The sequence below is a fragment of the Pyxicephalus adspersus genome, chromosome 12, assembly GCF_032062135.1.
Source record: "Pyxicephalus adspersus chromosome 12, UCB_Pads_2.0, whole genome shotgun sequence".
Lineage (NCBI taxonomy): Eukaryota > Metazoa > Chordata > Amphibia > Anura > Pyxicephalidae > Pyxicephalus > Pyxicephalus adspersus.
Window position 1 is genome coordinate 33,778,278 of NC_092869.1, and position 17,375 is coordinate 33,795,652.

Here is a 17,375-nt window from a genome sequence, read left to right on the forward strand (position 1 = left end):
AATTTACGTTATTACTTCAATCTTAAACTATTCCTTCTTATTGTACATTCCCATCACCCTCTGCAAACCAAATACCATTTTAGATCAAACTTACAGCGAGAGTAGTAGCACTGGTTAAGCCAAAAAACTATATTTGTTTTTTTTCCTTCTGCAGCTACAGGTTCCCATAGACTAAATAATAATCTTCTAGTATTTATTGTGTGTATGTATCATGGGAACGTTAGGTGCAGTACACATATGGCCATTTTACTAAGTAATGTGGTTTTCTAGGCAGTGTACACTTGTGTAGCAGGGAAGGACTACCTAGATTAAAATGCAGTTTACTATAAATTTTCTATAGCAATCTGATATCTGTTAGTTATCGTGCAGGAGCATTTAATACAAAAGCTAGACCTCACTGTTTGTAATATCAGCAACGCTGACCTAAACCCACCAAATAGAAAGTCACCAGGAGGTGGAGGTTTTGGGGATAAGAGCCATCATCAGTAGTCTTCAAATGGCCAAAGAGGGTCTCTGTGGTCCATCATAGAGTTGGAGGCAAACATGGTGGATTCAGGGGATGACATGTTCCTGAATCTACCATAGCTGAAAGACACCTACAAAAAAGTCTGTGCCACAACTGTCAAATTTGCTTTGCACACTTGTCCATTTTAATAGCAAAGCTCACCCACACCAACAAGTATTTAGGTTTACTTTAAATAGAAAAGTTAAAAGAATTAAGGTGTGCTTTTCAGAGCATATGCATGAAACAGGCTTTGGTCAATAGAAGCAGGGACAGTTTTAGACAAAATTTGGCCCTGGGCAAATATAAAGTGGGGACCAAAATGTACAGCATTCCAGATCCCTGCTTCCCAGCCATTCTGTCAGCTGGGGTCCTCGAGGCAGTGGGAGCCCTGGACTATTGCCTAGTTTGCTCTACCCTAAAACAGGCCATGACCAAAGGTGTGCATAGAAGATTTTGTATGCTGCTGCTTGTGAATGCATGTGGTAGTGTTTACTATTTTTGCTTAGTCAACATAAACATGAGCATACAATTCAGCAGATAATTTAGGAAATCGTGTTTTCTAGACAAGCCAATTTCCAAACAATTGCTAAATGCTAAACTGCAAGGCATGCATATTAATGCTCATGTGCATTAAGTCAGCTTTGAAGTCTCACTGAGTTAAAAAAAACTTGTCCCATATATTTCTTTTCCATTATATTGTTTTATGGATTCAGGAAAAGGCATTATAAAACAAAGCTGAAAAATAAAAATTTGTCAAGTTCCGTTCTAGAAACAAACAGTAATATTCAACCTGTTTAGGTTTTAAACTGGCCACGTCCCAAATAAACATAGCAAGTTCTGGGGTGAATAAGTGCCCATTGATAACGGGACTTTAAGGGACCACTCACTATACATATAATAAAATCCATTTTATTGTAAACAATTAATATTTATTTAATATAATGTTTTTTATTTTTTGTGTACAATTTTAATTGTTTACAAAAACGTGGATTTTAATATATGTATAGTGAGTGGCCTTTAAAGTTTTTAAGTTCTGTTCTAGTGCATTTACAATGCTGCTACTGATATATATAAGAAGGCAAAAGCAAAACACCAGTTAGCAACAATCAATTTATCCCTACAGTGGGAAAGGGGGTCCTACTTGACCCCATCAATGGCAGTCAGATTACTGTAATTCCCTATCTCAATCCCGTCACTGATGAATCCTGCTAATTTTAACTGGGGATACTATTACTAGTAAGAAAGGCATCCAGTCTACATTTAGATGTATTACCACCTTCTCTGCAGAGAATTCCGAAGTCTGAGCATTTTACTGTAAGGAAAAGAACAATTTCAACATCAATCCATGTGGCCACCATGGCAGTCATGGAAGGCGCAGAGTGGAATCCCAAATATTAATAATTACTTTATAATGTATTGATATAGCACCAACATGCACATAACCTCTACAGAGTCCTTAGTCATATCACAAAGGCACCTTAGGTTCTTGCTTTTGACTGCAGCTCTAAGCCAACCACACTCCTAATCAACTGTATGGGAGTACTTCTGAACTACTCGCACATAGTTCTATTGACATTGTGGTGGGGTTGTGGCACAGTTTTCTAAAACTGACATGTTTCTTTTGGTCATGCATTTACTTTTCCTCTTTTCGGGAAAGAACGGCACTACTAGGTAAATGCAAAGGGAAGTGGTGCAGTTTGCCACTCCTGGCATCATAGAAGCAGGTTGCTGTGCTCGTGGAAGTGCCGACTATTTTTCTAGCCAATATTACAATCCAATATTTACAACAAAATGTAAGATTTTGGGGGTATAGCCAATTAAGCTACAGTATGATTTTAGTATAGAAGAGAACACCTACCCAAACAGAGGAACAATTTACAAACTTATAAGACACTAGCTGAGATTCCAACTGAGACCCCAGTGCTGTATGGCAAAAGCGTAGGCACTATGCCATGTGCGACCTATATCCTGCTGTCCTCTGCCCAAATCCTCTACTGTGGTGCAAGGCCACCATTATCTGATTTTAAAAATGCAACAAATCTACTTTAAAAAGGACCTATTCTGCAAGACTATGTAAGATGCAATTGCTGACCTGGATTTAAAATGTATAGCTTTCCAAGTTAGTGTTCTGATCCTTTGAAATAAAATGCCTTCTGAACCACTAACCCAGAATGAGGAGCCAGCTCAGGTGTGCAGCTAATTTCAAAAATCTGCATGTTTGTTTCAGGTGTGTGACTGCAATGACTGACACCAATCAGCTTTACCAGGCAATTGGCAATCTTTACTAATTGGCATAAGCCTATTATTATTAGAATTGAAAAAACTCCACTTAACCTTTTCACTTAAAATATATAGTATATATAGTATAGTATAAATAAAAATTACCTTTTTATCGTAATCCAAAAAATAAAGGAATCAAGAAAAGAAAACAATTGTTTTTGTGTCTTCAATAAATGTATCCTTATTCCATTGAGGTGAAGGTGAGGGTACTTTGAGTCAACAACAGACAGAGGAGTCACCAAATAGACCCCTATGAGAGATCAATTTGACTTATAATTACCACATACAGGTTAAAAAAATTCAATATCCATTTATTTGATCTAAATATATCAGTCCCATGCTATTGTTACTTGCATAAATTACTATAAAGCTATAAAAATTTGCTTTTGGCTCTGTAGCATTTGCAGGTTCTGCCATGACTATAGTGACACCCTTGCTTTACATATAAATATATCTTTCATCTAATGCTGACTCCAGATACATGCAACGTGCCCTGTTGTTCCATCGGTCTAATATATGTGAGCATGTCATCATTCCGAGTACACACTGCATTGTGTTTGTTTTTGCAATGAGGTGCCTATACAGTGGAGGTTTGTTGTATTTTGCCTCCCTCATCCTGCCTTTGTGTTCTTGTAAAAGAAAATGTCTGTTCCTTTGATTGGATTGTACTCTAATTTTTTTCTACTTTCAAATGGCATTTCCTCATTTTTGGCATACATTTTGATATTTAAGAGGTGGAATGTGCTGTAAGTGCAGATGTTTAAAGAACTTCCAATGACCTAAGTAGAAAAACTTCGGAAGTGTGCCGCTCATTTTTCTTCAAGTTCATGTCTACGAATTCCTATTACAAAATGAACATTTTTATCAAAATGTAGATTTTCTGACCTTGCTAAATATAATTCATAAATTCAAGATTGGACATAAAATATTTTGATCCTGTGCTGACCCCATCACTGCACCTGGATGATTGACATCGGAGCTTACATTGCAGATTTTTAGTTACATAACTGCAGCTTCAAAACATTTGCTTCTGTTCAGTCCTCTTTAGCCTTTACATGCTATGGAGAGAAGGAAATCATATGTACACAGTATTTTTTTAAGACTCCCTGGAGGGATTTTTTTAAGAGCCCAGACTGTAATACTTTTCCTTGAAGTTCTTCTTCTTCACCACTAGATGACCTCAGTTTTTTAGTTTGAATGATGCCCAACATTGTTCAGCCTAAAAAACTGAAGACAAACTGTGAGTGCATGGTTTTATGCACCCTCTAGCCTAGCAGTCACCAACCGGTGGTCCGTGAGAAAATTTTGGTGGTCTACGGTTCTGGCCGGTGCGCCCCAAGCGGGGTCAGCTGAAGAACCTGGTTTGTGGGGAGCACATTGGCCAGGGCAGCACACCATGTCACCCACACGGGTTCCAAGGCTCAGGCAAGTGGGCTTAGACCTGTGATGGGAGAGTGCCTGGGTTCTGGTATCATGACGTCACTATGGGGGAAGATTCTTCCCCTTTGAGTGACACACGGCTCCCCACGCATGCTTAGTCCGGAGTCGGTGAATGTAGTGGTTCATGGGTCTGAAAAGGTTGGCAACCACTGCTCTAGCCTACACTCAAGTTAGTGCCACATGCTGCATCATCAAGGATCACATATTGGTAGGACAAGAATCAAAAAAGTAAAGCATCCTGCTCATTACATTATCAGGCTGAAGACACTTCGAAGTTGTAAATTAAAATTTAAAAAATGTTGTACTCAATTATAAACCATTTTACTACATTAAAATACTATATTACATCTTGGTTTATACTCATGTCACACCAGACACGTCTTTATTTAAATTGTTCATGAATGTATGTCCCGTGTTTCTTATGGCAAGACATGAGATATGAGTATGTTACACTTTTTGAAAAGGACACAGCGCCTTCTAGTATTGGCCAACAGTAATGCACAAAAAAATTGAAGAGGAAGTGACCCATCATAGCCACCTCAAAAATACAAAATACATTAACCTTTAAAAAGGAGGTTAAGATTTTCAGACTGGGCCAGTGTGATTTTATTCCTCTTTGAAATCAATGTTTTTAAAATAACACACCATAGATATATACAATCTGGGTAACTTTTATTGCCATTTCTATTGATTGCTGCTAACAGTGATGGCTGCATTTTGTGCCTTAGAGTTATACTCAAGTCAAAGCATTTACTTCTATTTTCAGATAAAAATAAGTACCTCAGTTTAGATTCGGATCAGTTTATATTTGAGTATATACTGTACATAAGGGAGCCTTAAGACAAGAAGGTCCTCAGGGTGGGGGTTGGCTGAGACTTCAAGTTGGGCTTTTATTCATCAGAATGCATCTGACTTCCTGAGATATGGAACCCCAAAATAGTATAGTTGCAAAAGGAATATGATAATAAGTAATAAAAGAATACACATATTTTTTTCTGTACAGGATAAGTTTATGAACCAAACTGCAATCCTATAGTAAATGTATTTCATAATTATCTCATTGCTTCTGTAATGCTTTTCTGAGCTGTAAGATAAACATCTATCTTTATACTTTTTTAGTCGTAGTTATCAGTCTGTTAATGCTTTGCTTTCTGTTTAATGACTTGTGCTTAACCCATCAAATTACATTTTCTGCTGACTTTTTCCCTCATTTCTAGCTTTCAGCTTGTCTTTGCTGCAGCGAGCGACATAAAGGCAAGGAGATAGGTCTTTCCACATGACAAAAGGCTACATAACTGCCAGTAATGTGTCATTACTGTTTCCATGGTGACAAACAGCTTAATGAATACACATTTACAGAACGAGTATTCCAACTATCCAGGTCTTTATTATCTACAACTCTTAAATAATATGTGAGTGTATCCCATTTCCAGGTAAATATAAAGCAGCACAATAGGAAATAATTATAGATGCTTGAAAATGTTAAAAAGAACACAGGTCACAAAATTAGTATATTTGAGAGTAATGCTTTTTATTTTCATTTTTTTTGGTTTTTTTTAGCAAAGAGGGTTTGACATTTTACAGCACCAAATGTCAGAATAATTCCTCGATGGGAGGGGGATGTTGGACTAACATTGAAATAAAAGAGTTATTTATTTATATTTATAGCTAAATGTATACATTTGGCTTTTTAAAAGACAGACATTGAATTCAAACTCTTGTATTTGTTGCCGTACTAAGCATTTAGATATTAGATTCTCTCCTGTGTGCCATAACATGTGTATGAACCCTCTATGAAATGATGTCTCTCTATGTCTCTATATTACATTTAGTTACCCTATATACTCAAATATAAACCAAGAGTGTTTTGACCTGAAAACAGCATTAGAAAGATAATCTTGGTTTATTCTCGGGACAAACCACTAGATAGCACTGTGTTCTCATGTAAACTATGTAAGAAATTCTTGACATCTGAGACATTATTAGACTTAGTTAAACACTTTACATCAGTACACAGAGCCATCTACTGATGGAGAACAATAATAAACAAAAGATCATTGAAAGTAAATAATCCTTTATAACCAACTCAAAAGTACAAAATACTTTATTTTTTAAAAGAGAAGAAAAATACAGACTGAGTTCATGTCATTTTAATTGTTCCCCTTCAAAATAAATGTTAAAATAATACAGCATGAATGTACGTATTTACAATAATTTTATTGACATTTCTGTTGATAATTGTTTTGAATGTTAGTAGTAACATCTACATGTTGTGTCCTATGTTTATGAAGAGTCAATGTAATATATCTGTTCTTTCTAGATAAAGGAAGGTACCTTGGTTTATATTTGAGTATATATATATATATATTTCCTAATATATAAAATTTCCTAAGCCTAAATGATGCAGTCAGTCAGCCAGTCAGGGATTGGAATTGTTGCTGTTTTAGAATAAATCTCCCACCATGGAGATTGGTTTGTGGGAAGACCTTTTCACAGATAGTTGATGTTAGAGCCAGTCCTAGGTGAGGGGTGTTTTTCTACCTCACTCCATCACTAGTGGCTTAGTGGGGGGCTGGGAAGAATAGATAAATATCCAAGGACAACCATAAAGAGGAAGTCCTGCCATGGGCAAGTGAGCGTAAGAGACCTGTGTGGTCTGGCCTGGATCAGTCTGGGCTTCAAGAACTAGTGAATTTGGACACCAGCCTTGAGCATCAGAGGCAGGCAAACCAAGGAGGAGCTTTCTGATAGCCTGCCAAAGATGATGGACCATCGGTAGCAGAAATTTGCTCACCTGTGAGTTGTTTACATGAGAGCTAACCGAATAGGCAAGTACTCAAACCCTCCATATTGTGAGATGGCCAGTTATTTGGGCATCCTATATCCTAACCTTCTCTTCTATACTGTTGGAAATTCAATAAACCCCCAAACTACAAAAACTGATTGAGCCTAAACTTTTTCTATTCCACATCAGCAGCCCATAAGCAGGTGTGCTACACATGCTAAGCAAAATTATATTGATCAACTGCACAAACACTGAGAAAAACTTTACCTTTGTACACTCATGTTAGCTTGGTTTAAAGAGAGCAAAATATAAAATCAAAAATTAAATAAGAAACTAATGAGGTTCATTATAATGATAAGCCATCAACCTCCATCCCCTTTGCCCACTTTCCTTTTTCCCATACCTAAACATTTCAGACTTCTTTGCATTTATTCTTCTAATTTATCTCTTTTTACCCAATTTCCTTTTTTGCTGTTTTATCCTACAAAGTAAAAAAAAACAATTACACAGCTATATATACTATACCTGCGAGCAATCTGCTCTACCCACTGAGGGTTTATGCCTTTCTTTCACTTGTTCATTCCAATGTTATCAATATCATTATCAGTTATCATAATAAATGAAGAGATTCTAATTACTCTTATGAGAAATAAGGACACTGATGAGTAAAACATGCATTTTGATGCAAATTTACATTATTCTTGCATACTTTTTTGTTCAGAAACCACAATTGTAATCCCTACAAGATATCTAGCCACATTGTTCCAGATACATTTCCTGTGCAGTCTCCATTGTAAATATTTCTTGTATGTACTTCTAGGAATACAAAATTAACTATAAAAAAAGTCATCAATTTTTTCTTTATGCCCATATGTATGAGCCCTTTAATGGCACTGAGAAGTTAGCTCTGGTAGTGCCAGATTTTTGATGTTAGCGTAAAGCATAGCATATATGCTATGTATTCTGTAAGTGTAATGTTTAAACACAGTTCTGTTTATGTAATCATCTTCCTTCCCTCCTAGAAGGTTAATTCCATGTTTCTTTTTCTCCAGTTTCTGGTAAAAATGCCACCACAAGTAATATAAATACTACTGATGCATGTGCAGTAAACTTTGCATTCTTGACAGCATCTACACTATTGTTACCTCTCAGTGTAAAATTCAATCTGTGCAAACTCTATTAGTTGTTCATAAATTGGTAAATGACTGTACTTTCCTAAGGTGGCGAGAACATCAGGGTGCAACTTCCCTATTCTAACCCCTCTCCATAGAACAGGACAGAAGCAATTGCAATGGTAGAAATTCTGACTTCTGATGTCTAAACATGGCTTTACTTTCTTCCTGAAATGCGAAGATATCTGGCACAACCCAGCTTCCCCTATGGTTGCTGGGGCTGAATGAACTGAATGGCCTGCATGGGAGTTAAATCATCTAGACCTGGCCAATTAAGATGACTGAAGATTACAAATAGCAAGAGAAGACAGAGGAAGATTGCCATTTTTGCAACGAAACAGGGACAGGTGGGTATAACAGGGTTTAGTTCCACTTTAACGATACAGCAAAAAACAAATCTGAGAATCTTCTGAATCGTAATGCAGTACAAACATATTACTGTGAAAAAGACAATGAGGACAATTAATTTGTCATTTGTCACTGTATTGTTATGATAGATGTTGCAAGACTTCATTCTGAAACCAAGGTAAACAAACCTGGCAAAGTAAACTTTAGTGGTGCACAAAGTACATATTAGGGCTTGCAAGTAATTTATACTTACCAATGTCAGAGAATAATGTCATTTCATTTCATGGCTACGCTATATAAACACTACAAAAGCTTAAGTTTGTGCGCGTATTTATTTAGCTGATTCATTTATAAATTACTTGTGTCAGAATAAAGTGACCCAGCCAGGAAAATATTAAACTCCAAATAAAGACCTCCAGACTTAGAGCAGGTATTATATTCAACTGTCTGGTGGCCGTGCCTCCTACCTTTCCTCCATTCCAGCACTGTAGAAATTTTGGTGTCTCCTGCAGCATGCTGTGCTTCCTTCCTCTGACTCTTGTGTCACTACTGGACTCAAAAGAAAGAGTCACTGTGTACAGAGAAGGGCATGAGCACCCAACATTTCCTGAAGGGTTGCATGTCAAAGACATTGGCCCTGATTTATTAAAGTTCTCCAAGGCTGGAGAGAATACACTTTCATCAGTGAAGCTGGGTGACCCAGCAAACCTGGTATGGATCTGGTCCAGGATTCAAAACATTTGATAGCAAATTACTTTTAGGAAATCCATTCCAGGTTTTCTGTTTCACCCAGCTTCACTGATGAAAGTGTATTCTCTCCAGCCTTGGAGAGCCTTAAAATCGGGGCCATTAGTGGAGCATTTAGAGCTGGAATGGTGGGGAGGTAGAATGGGTAGCCATGCTAGGTGAGTATGTTGCAGAAAATCTTGAATTTTTTGATATTCCCTGGCAGGGTCACTTTAAAGGTAATGTGTAGTATTTTCAATACATCTTCAGGTTCTGCTTCCTACTCTGCAGTGTTATGCAGTCGTTGTCCTTGTACTACTGGAAAACATTGCACCTCCCCTATGACTAATATCCTATTTCAGTAAGCGAATCATAATAATTGTACAAATAGCTACCTCCAGTACACAGGTGTCAAACACAAGGCTCGCGGGCTGAAACTGGCCATTTTATGTTGCCTGCGTTGACTGTGCCGCATTCCAAGCACCTGACATTTGCAGGCAGGAGGAGCCAGTCCTAGAAAGCTAGGTAGAAGCAGGGTGGTCCACACAAGTGCCTGACCAGGCTGCAGGCAGAAGGACCCCATCCCAGAAAGATACAGAAATCTATGTTGAAGCAGGGCGGTCCACACCAGTACTTGACCATGCGGCACCAAAAAGGACCCCGACCCTGCTGCCAGTAGTATGCTGTTGCTGCTCCAGGTATGGAATCCCAGTGGGATGCTACATTAGCAATGACTCAGATACACCGGCCTCCACCTCAGCACAGTCAGTGGCTCCATTCCCCTCACATAGACCAGGATAGGTCAGGTATACCAACCTCAGAAGAGGCTGCTAAGAGCAAAAAATCACTCCCAAAATGTCCAACAAGAGAAAAGTTGATGCAGAACGGACAATTTATTGAAAGATGGGAAAGTAAATATTCAAGTTAACGTTCATGCTTCACAAAGACAAGCATGTTCTTATTTTCAGAACATGAATAATGCGTGAGGATGGCGTGTGATGTGGTTTCTCAGGGTGAGGAAGGATCTATACTTCTACTAACACTATAGCCCTGTTTAATTAAAGTTCTCCAAGGCTGGAGAGAATACACTTTCACCAGCGAAGCTGGGTGATCCAGCAAACCTGGAATGGATCTGGTCCAGAATTGAAAACACTTGCTAACAAATAGGTATTGACTTTTATGAAATCCATTCCAGGTTTTCTGTATAACCCAGCTTCACTGATGAAAGTGTATTCTCTCCAGCCTTGGAGAACTTTAGTAAATCAGGGCCTATGTATCTTCATAAAACTTTTATCAACTTTCATAAAAAGTTCAGCCCGCGACTTAGCCTGTGTTTTAGATTTCAGCCCCTTATGTGATTTGACATTCCTGCTCTAGTAGACAATCTACAAATATTACAAAAAAATAAAGCAATTCTGACCAACTGTAAAATATTTTAAAAAAGTAATTACAGTGGGGGTATTGAATGTTCCTATAGCTCCTAACTGTGGCAGAGACTCTCAAATGGCTATTATCCCTGATCGAATTAAATTCACATTATTGCCATTTCTTGCCTTTCTGCCTTTTGTTGTAGGAAGCTCATGTAACCTCATCACCACTCCCCCTGTTTGTTGAATCCAATGATTTCAGTGACTTTTGTGGTGGAGGAAACAGCGCTGGGGGAAAATCTTTGCAACAACACCGTAGGGCTACTTCTCACCACATGATAAGCCGCGCCCAAATGCATAAAAAACTTTTCCTCAGGAGTGGCAAACCACACAGCAAGGCAATGAGTCTGATTTATTAAAGCTCTCCAAGACTCCAAGGAGAAATTAGACTAGCATGGGCAAACCTGGAGCATCCAACAAACCTGGAATGGATTTCCAGTCCTGGAGAGCTTTATTAAATCAGGCCCAATGTGTTTGCACACATCGCCCTTCAGTTTTTAGTTGTGATGTGGTTCTTCGCCAGAGAAGGAAAAGCATCAGCACAGGCAAAAGTGACAAGTCCCTTCTAGGAGACATGCCGCATTCACTCAAACACAGCCATGTACAAATATGTGCACAAAAGCATTTCTAACCAATCACATTCGCAAAAGGAGTGTTTGGGAGCAGGGTTAGGCATACGATACAATGATGCAGTCAATTTAAAGTCTGAAATGAGCCAAACTTTGCCAAAAAGGGCAGGAAGTCTGCATTGAATTAAAATATATAAAAAATATATAAAAATAAAATATATATAAAAAAGAATACATTCATAAATTATTGTGTGTTGCCAACAAAAAGGAGATTGTTTAATAGGACTGATACCTGGTGGGTGTTGTACCATCCTGGCTGGCAACATGGATTTCCACTACAATAAGATAAAGATCACAAGGCAGGATTTTGTTTTTAGCTGTAAATAACTTTCTAGGAAAGGTGGCAACTTGATTGTATTTTTAATGCCTAAAATATTTCTTGGAAATCCAATTTAAAACAAATATTGTGTTGTAGAACTGCAAGTCCCAGCAAATGTAGGGCTCTGCTTGTAAATCCATGGCACCTGTTGCAGGAAATAGCTTTATTGGAATTTTAATGGCAGGTTACATTCATGTCTCAGTTTCACTGCAGCTGTCATCCAACAGAATTTCCTCAAGAAACAACAAAAAGCAGTGAGCAGGATTATATATATTGACATTATAACCATAATAAAGGGAGTCACTTCCCCCTGCATTCCTTTGCACAGAGGAACAATACAAAGTAAACAGAGCTCTTTCTGTCAGGAGCCCGGCTGACTCACGCCGCACGACTTTTGGGTCTAAGTGTGGCTGAAGAGCGCCAGTGGCCACCTGCAATAGGCGGGAATGGAAAACAAATAGGCACCGCGTGCTCTGGCGGGAAACTGGTTCACCACGATCTTTACATTGTCCTAGGGCAAACAAACCTTCACCCGATAGGGCTTATGCACACTGTTGACATATTCGTGTTGATTTAAAGGGAAGTTATATTGATTTTGGGTCAATTCTACATTTTTAAACTGATGGTTTGTGTCTATTTTTTTAAAGACAATTTTATCAAGAGAATTTAACAATAAAGTTCAAAGAAATCGTACATTGAGCGAAAAGAAAAAGGATCCATGAAGGATCAGTACTATGTACATAGCAATTTATGATAACAGTACAAACATAGACAATAAGTACAACAAACCATAAAAAAAGTGAAAAAAAGGTTTGCAAGGAATGGTAGAATAAAATGATCTCATGGTTGGTGATCTCATGGTGCAAGAGAGAAGGAAGTAGGAGAGAGGGAGGAGTGAGGGATAAGAAGAGAAAAGGTTATAAAGGTATGGAACCTAATAAAGGGAACCCATCATCCCCAAAACTGATGGTTGTGTAGAAAGTAAGCTAAGAGATCTCTGAATGTAAGAATACTGATAAAAGCTGAGCAAATAATCCACACTGCTATATCCTTAGCAGAGACAGCATAGATTAATCAGTTAGAGGAAAAATAAGTTAGATTGGTTTAAAAGAGAATCAATTAGTTCTATTGCACATGTCATGTCTAAACAATACTAGATTATTTTTTCTGGTTCATTAAAAACATTGTTAGCGCAAACAATTCAGAGAGATCATTAATGTCGGAAAACATTCAAGCATGTCCAATTGACTTTTCAGAGCACGTTTATAGATCAGCTATGGTTTGTGCAAGTATGCAGGCGCCTAAATAATAAGTCAGGTTCCCCTCCAGCTGGTGATGTCTCTTTTATGACTACAAACACCTTAACTAAGACAAAATGTGTGGCCCATAATTATAGACATCCCTTTGCCTCTGCCTCTTGTAGGTAAATGTCATCCCAGTATAAAGTCCAACACTAAACCTGGAGAATATAATGTACTCTTCTAGCATCTATAAATTTGCAGGTGCTGTAGGAAAGCCACCAATTATATTTTCATTTAATTTCGTTCTTGATTTACATCCTCCTTCATGACTTTCATTCTGACATCCACTCCTTGCATTTCTTTAAGTCTCACATCAAATTACTTATGATCGTCCCCCATCAAATCTGAATGTACATACCCTGTACTGATGTCATGATTTTGCCTTTGGTATACCAAGTTCCTGAGATCCTTTAGTTTAGAAGACACTACTCCAGCATGATACACTTCTGGAGTTCTACACCTTATTTTCAACTGCTATAGGCAACTAATAGTGCTTGGACAATGCAACATATTTTCCTTACTCCCTCAATTGCCCAGCAGCAAATAGCTATCCTTCATCTTCTACCACTCCAATATGAAGTATACATGACTGGGAGTTTATCCAAGACTGGAAACAAGCCCTTTGCCATTACCATGTGACAGAAACCGAGCAATTAATAAAAACAAGGCTTATTACCTGGGAAGAAGAATATTACCAGGCACTTTTTTTGCCCTTGGCAGCCTAACAAAGCATCAGTGGATTGGGACACATTTTTCTGCATGGGCAAAGCACGGGTTTCTTTTAGGTGCAGGAACTTGCCGATAACTCCCAACCATGTGACCAAGTGAAGATTGCAACCCCCCCCCCACCCTACAGTCTAAGTCAAGGATTCATTTTGCCATAAACCTTTGTAACATCTATGTAATGTACAGCGCTGGGTAATATGTTGTCGGTTTATAAATACTGTTTATTAAATAATAATATTAATAATAATAATAATAATTAACAGCAAATTCTTCCAGTATATCTAAGAAGTTCTGGTGATTTCCTTTAGAAGTGTGTGTTTTAACTGTGTAGCTTTGCATAGGCAATATATCAAATCAGAGACATTTGACACTTTTATGGTTTTTCACTGTATGTGGTGCAGTACAATTTTCCGCTTGGCCACCTTGGCTTGGAAAAGACTGGAGGTAAGGGAGATATCAGGGACAAGTGATGTCAAATGGTGAGATGCCTGGGTGATTGGGAATTTTGGAACTGACCTGCCAGCTTCTTTAACACAAAGTGCATGGTAAAAAAAAACACATATTCAGTATTCATATATGTCCTTATGTTTTATCTCTTTAAAATGCTGCAAGCACATACAAATACCTGTTGATTTGCTAAAAATCACGTGCATGACTTCCACTGTTGCTCTGAAATCTTAAGTAGTCTTATGAGCTGTGTCCACTTTGTGAACTACATAACACCTCCTCTCTTTTCTAATCCAAATCAAATGTGAGCCACCAAGGATGATTAAGCTGCTCTTTAAAAGGTACAATGCAGTGAGTGAGAGTTTTCACATAGGACAGGAAATGTGTTACAGGCATGTTAATCAGGTGAAAAGAAAACATGAATAACAAAGAAAAGAAATATCACCGCCCCATCAAAGGACGCTTCAATTAATCCTGTTTTCGTTTCTGGGGTTTCATAATGATTTACATTTCAGTAAAATGTACAAGTTTGGTGTACCTGTGGTTGACTACCCCACTTTCTGCTGTACCATACAGAGATTAAAGTGAGTACAAAAGGTTATTTTTATGTTTTATCCAAGGCTGTGTCCTTTGTAGCATCTGATTGCTGATGCTCAAACATGCCCAGCAATTTAGATGACACTCAGATCCTCCATTGCCCATTGGACATAAATACGGTCAATGGGGAACAGTGTAGAATTTAATTAAAATCTGGCTACACTGCAAAATTCCTAAAGTCACATACTCTTGTTGATAGTCATTGATCAGTTGTAAAGTAACTAAATAACTATATAAAACCCATTATATGAACAAAAGATGTTCATTTTCCTTTTTCTCCCATAATATTAACTAATGGAGCCACTCCACCAGCATGTAATATATAACTTTACCACCGATATAGCAATGCTTTGTGAAATGTGAAACATGGAACAATTACACTGTGATCTCTAGTTGTAAGGTGTTAAAATTGTACCAAACTAAAACAAAGTGCTGTTAATACTGTCAGAGGTTAACTGACACCTCTGCTATCTTCACTGGTCATTTGGTGTCCTGCAGATGAACTAATCATGAATGGGCATTAATTATTACAAGACTAATGCTGGAGTGCCTAGGACTGTCCTTTCTTTCAGAGCTGGGATAGGAGGTTGGGTGCCTGGGACACAGCAGCTGGCCTGGACATGGGCTGACGCACCAGTTGACAAGTTGCTGGATTAGAAACAATATTAAAAGGCAGCAAGTGTAAGATTAGGGGGTAAAGGAGCATCTGATGGCAGTTTGCAGTAGGAGAGAACAGATGATAAACAATGAGCGCTGGGCACTTGAGGGGGAGGTTTAGAGGTGATGAGGGCATGGGAAAAACTTGTCAGTAATCAGTCAAGCTCCAGGTTGCTGATCTTCTTGAAAAGGGCAGGAAATGGGAATTGTGATGTGATGAGCAGAAGGAACAAACTAGAGCAAACAAGCTGCAGCAAGTCTTACTATAATGTTTTGTTTTTTTATTTTGTTATTATTATGATTATGTTGTTGTGGTTGGCGTTATTATATAAAACTATTGTTTTTTATGTTTATTATTATAACCTAAATGTTTGTAGGATGTGTTACAATTTTTTATGTATGGCAAATACCAAAATATTTTGCATTTTCACTACCTAAACAATACAAGTGCATAATTTACTACAAAGAATATATATGCAATAAACTATTAGGGGATACCACTATGAAGCCAGGATTTTGTGAAATTGTGAAATGAAATGTACCTTGTGTTGCAGAGCTTATGTTACAACTCCACAGGGTTGATTTACTCCATAGGATGTTCACATAGCAAAGTGGCTTATCCCATTGAAAGGGATATTTAGAAAATGAGTTGAAGCCATTCAATCAGGAAAATCCTGTTTTTTTTTTGTTTTACTTGAATGTGATTGGGTATTGTTTGCTAAGGGAATTATCCCTTGCAAGGAGACAATTCACCTTGGTAAGTGGGCAGTCTAAATTCCCTTATTAAATCACCCATGGATGGACAGAGCTAGCCATACCTAGGACAGGTCATGTGACTGTTTAAGCGTTCTGTTTTTTTTATATATATTCAATATATTTATTGTAAGAGCCATCTACATGTAAAAACCACTAAAAAGCTTTTTTATTCTTTCTCTGACTTCAACCCTGGGATAAGACAACATTTTTTATATAAAGGAGACATATATTTTTACTTAAATCTTGGTGTCCTTTAGTACTTCTAGATCTCTGCAGTAATCTGTTGTGCAACTTTTTTTGGATGCAAGGGCATCCTGTACTGAAGATCAATCACTGCCATTCTCTTTCCTTGTGCAGGGTGACTGGTCTTGTATCTGGGGGGACCTGCTGGACCCCTTCTACGGCTCTGCATTCTGCACATGCTCCTTGTGTCCTTCTGCAATGCCATCGCTACTTTAAAAGTTATTACCTGGGACTACAAAGCATTCTATGTGGGGTTATGTTTTGTAGATTATAATGATTATAAATTTGTCCAGCTTTAATAAATACACTATGGAACTACTTGCTTTTAAAAAGGAGTAATAACAAGAATAGAAAACACACGCACTTAAAAAAAAAGATAAATTAAAGTGCTGTATAAATTCACAGGAACCAAATACATGGATTTTTCGGAAAAATGTGAACCTTGGTTCAAAGAATTGGAAGCTTAATGAGTGTGACCGTTGTAACAGCGATGGGAAGTGATAGGTATAGTCTCAGTGCAGCCATACTGAACATGTCTTTACAAAATCTTCTTACAAGATGTACAAGTTTTCATGTGTGAGCACTGCTAATCCTTAAATCCTGGATCTTAAGGATGAGTCCATATGGAGTTTCCCCTTGTATGAGTGCTGGGCCAAGGCTGCAGATCTGCCCTGTATTGAACACAAGGCTGATTTTTTTTACGTAATTATTCCAGACATTATTACTATTATTTTTGTATAATTCTGCCTAGACTGCAGGCAGCTTTGCTGTTAGAACAGAACTAACTAGGATGAATTTGCTACATAAACGGATACCTACCCACAAAATTCTTCAGTTTTTTTGGGCAAAACCAGAGTTCAAGGGACTAGCCTGAGCCTGACCTGTAAGGGAAGGAGAACCTTTCCACCTGTAGATAGATGGTTATTCACATACCCCTATACTTCTTTTTGCCTAATTTACAACACAAACTACCCCCCCCCCCAATTTTTTTTCTGCATTTCAGCATTTCAGTCCACC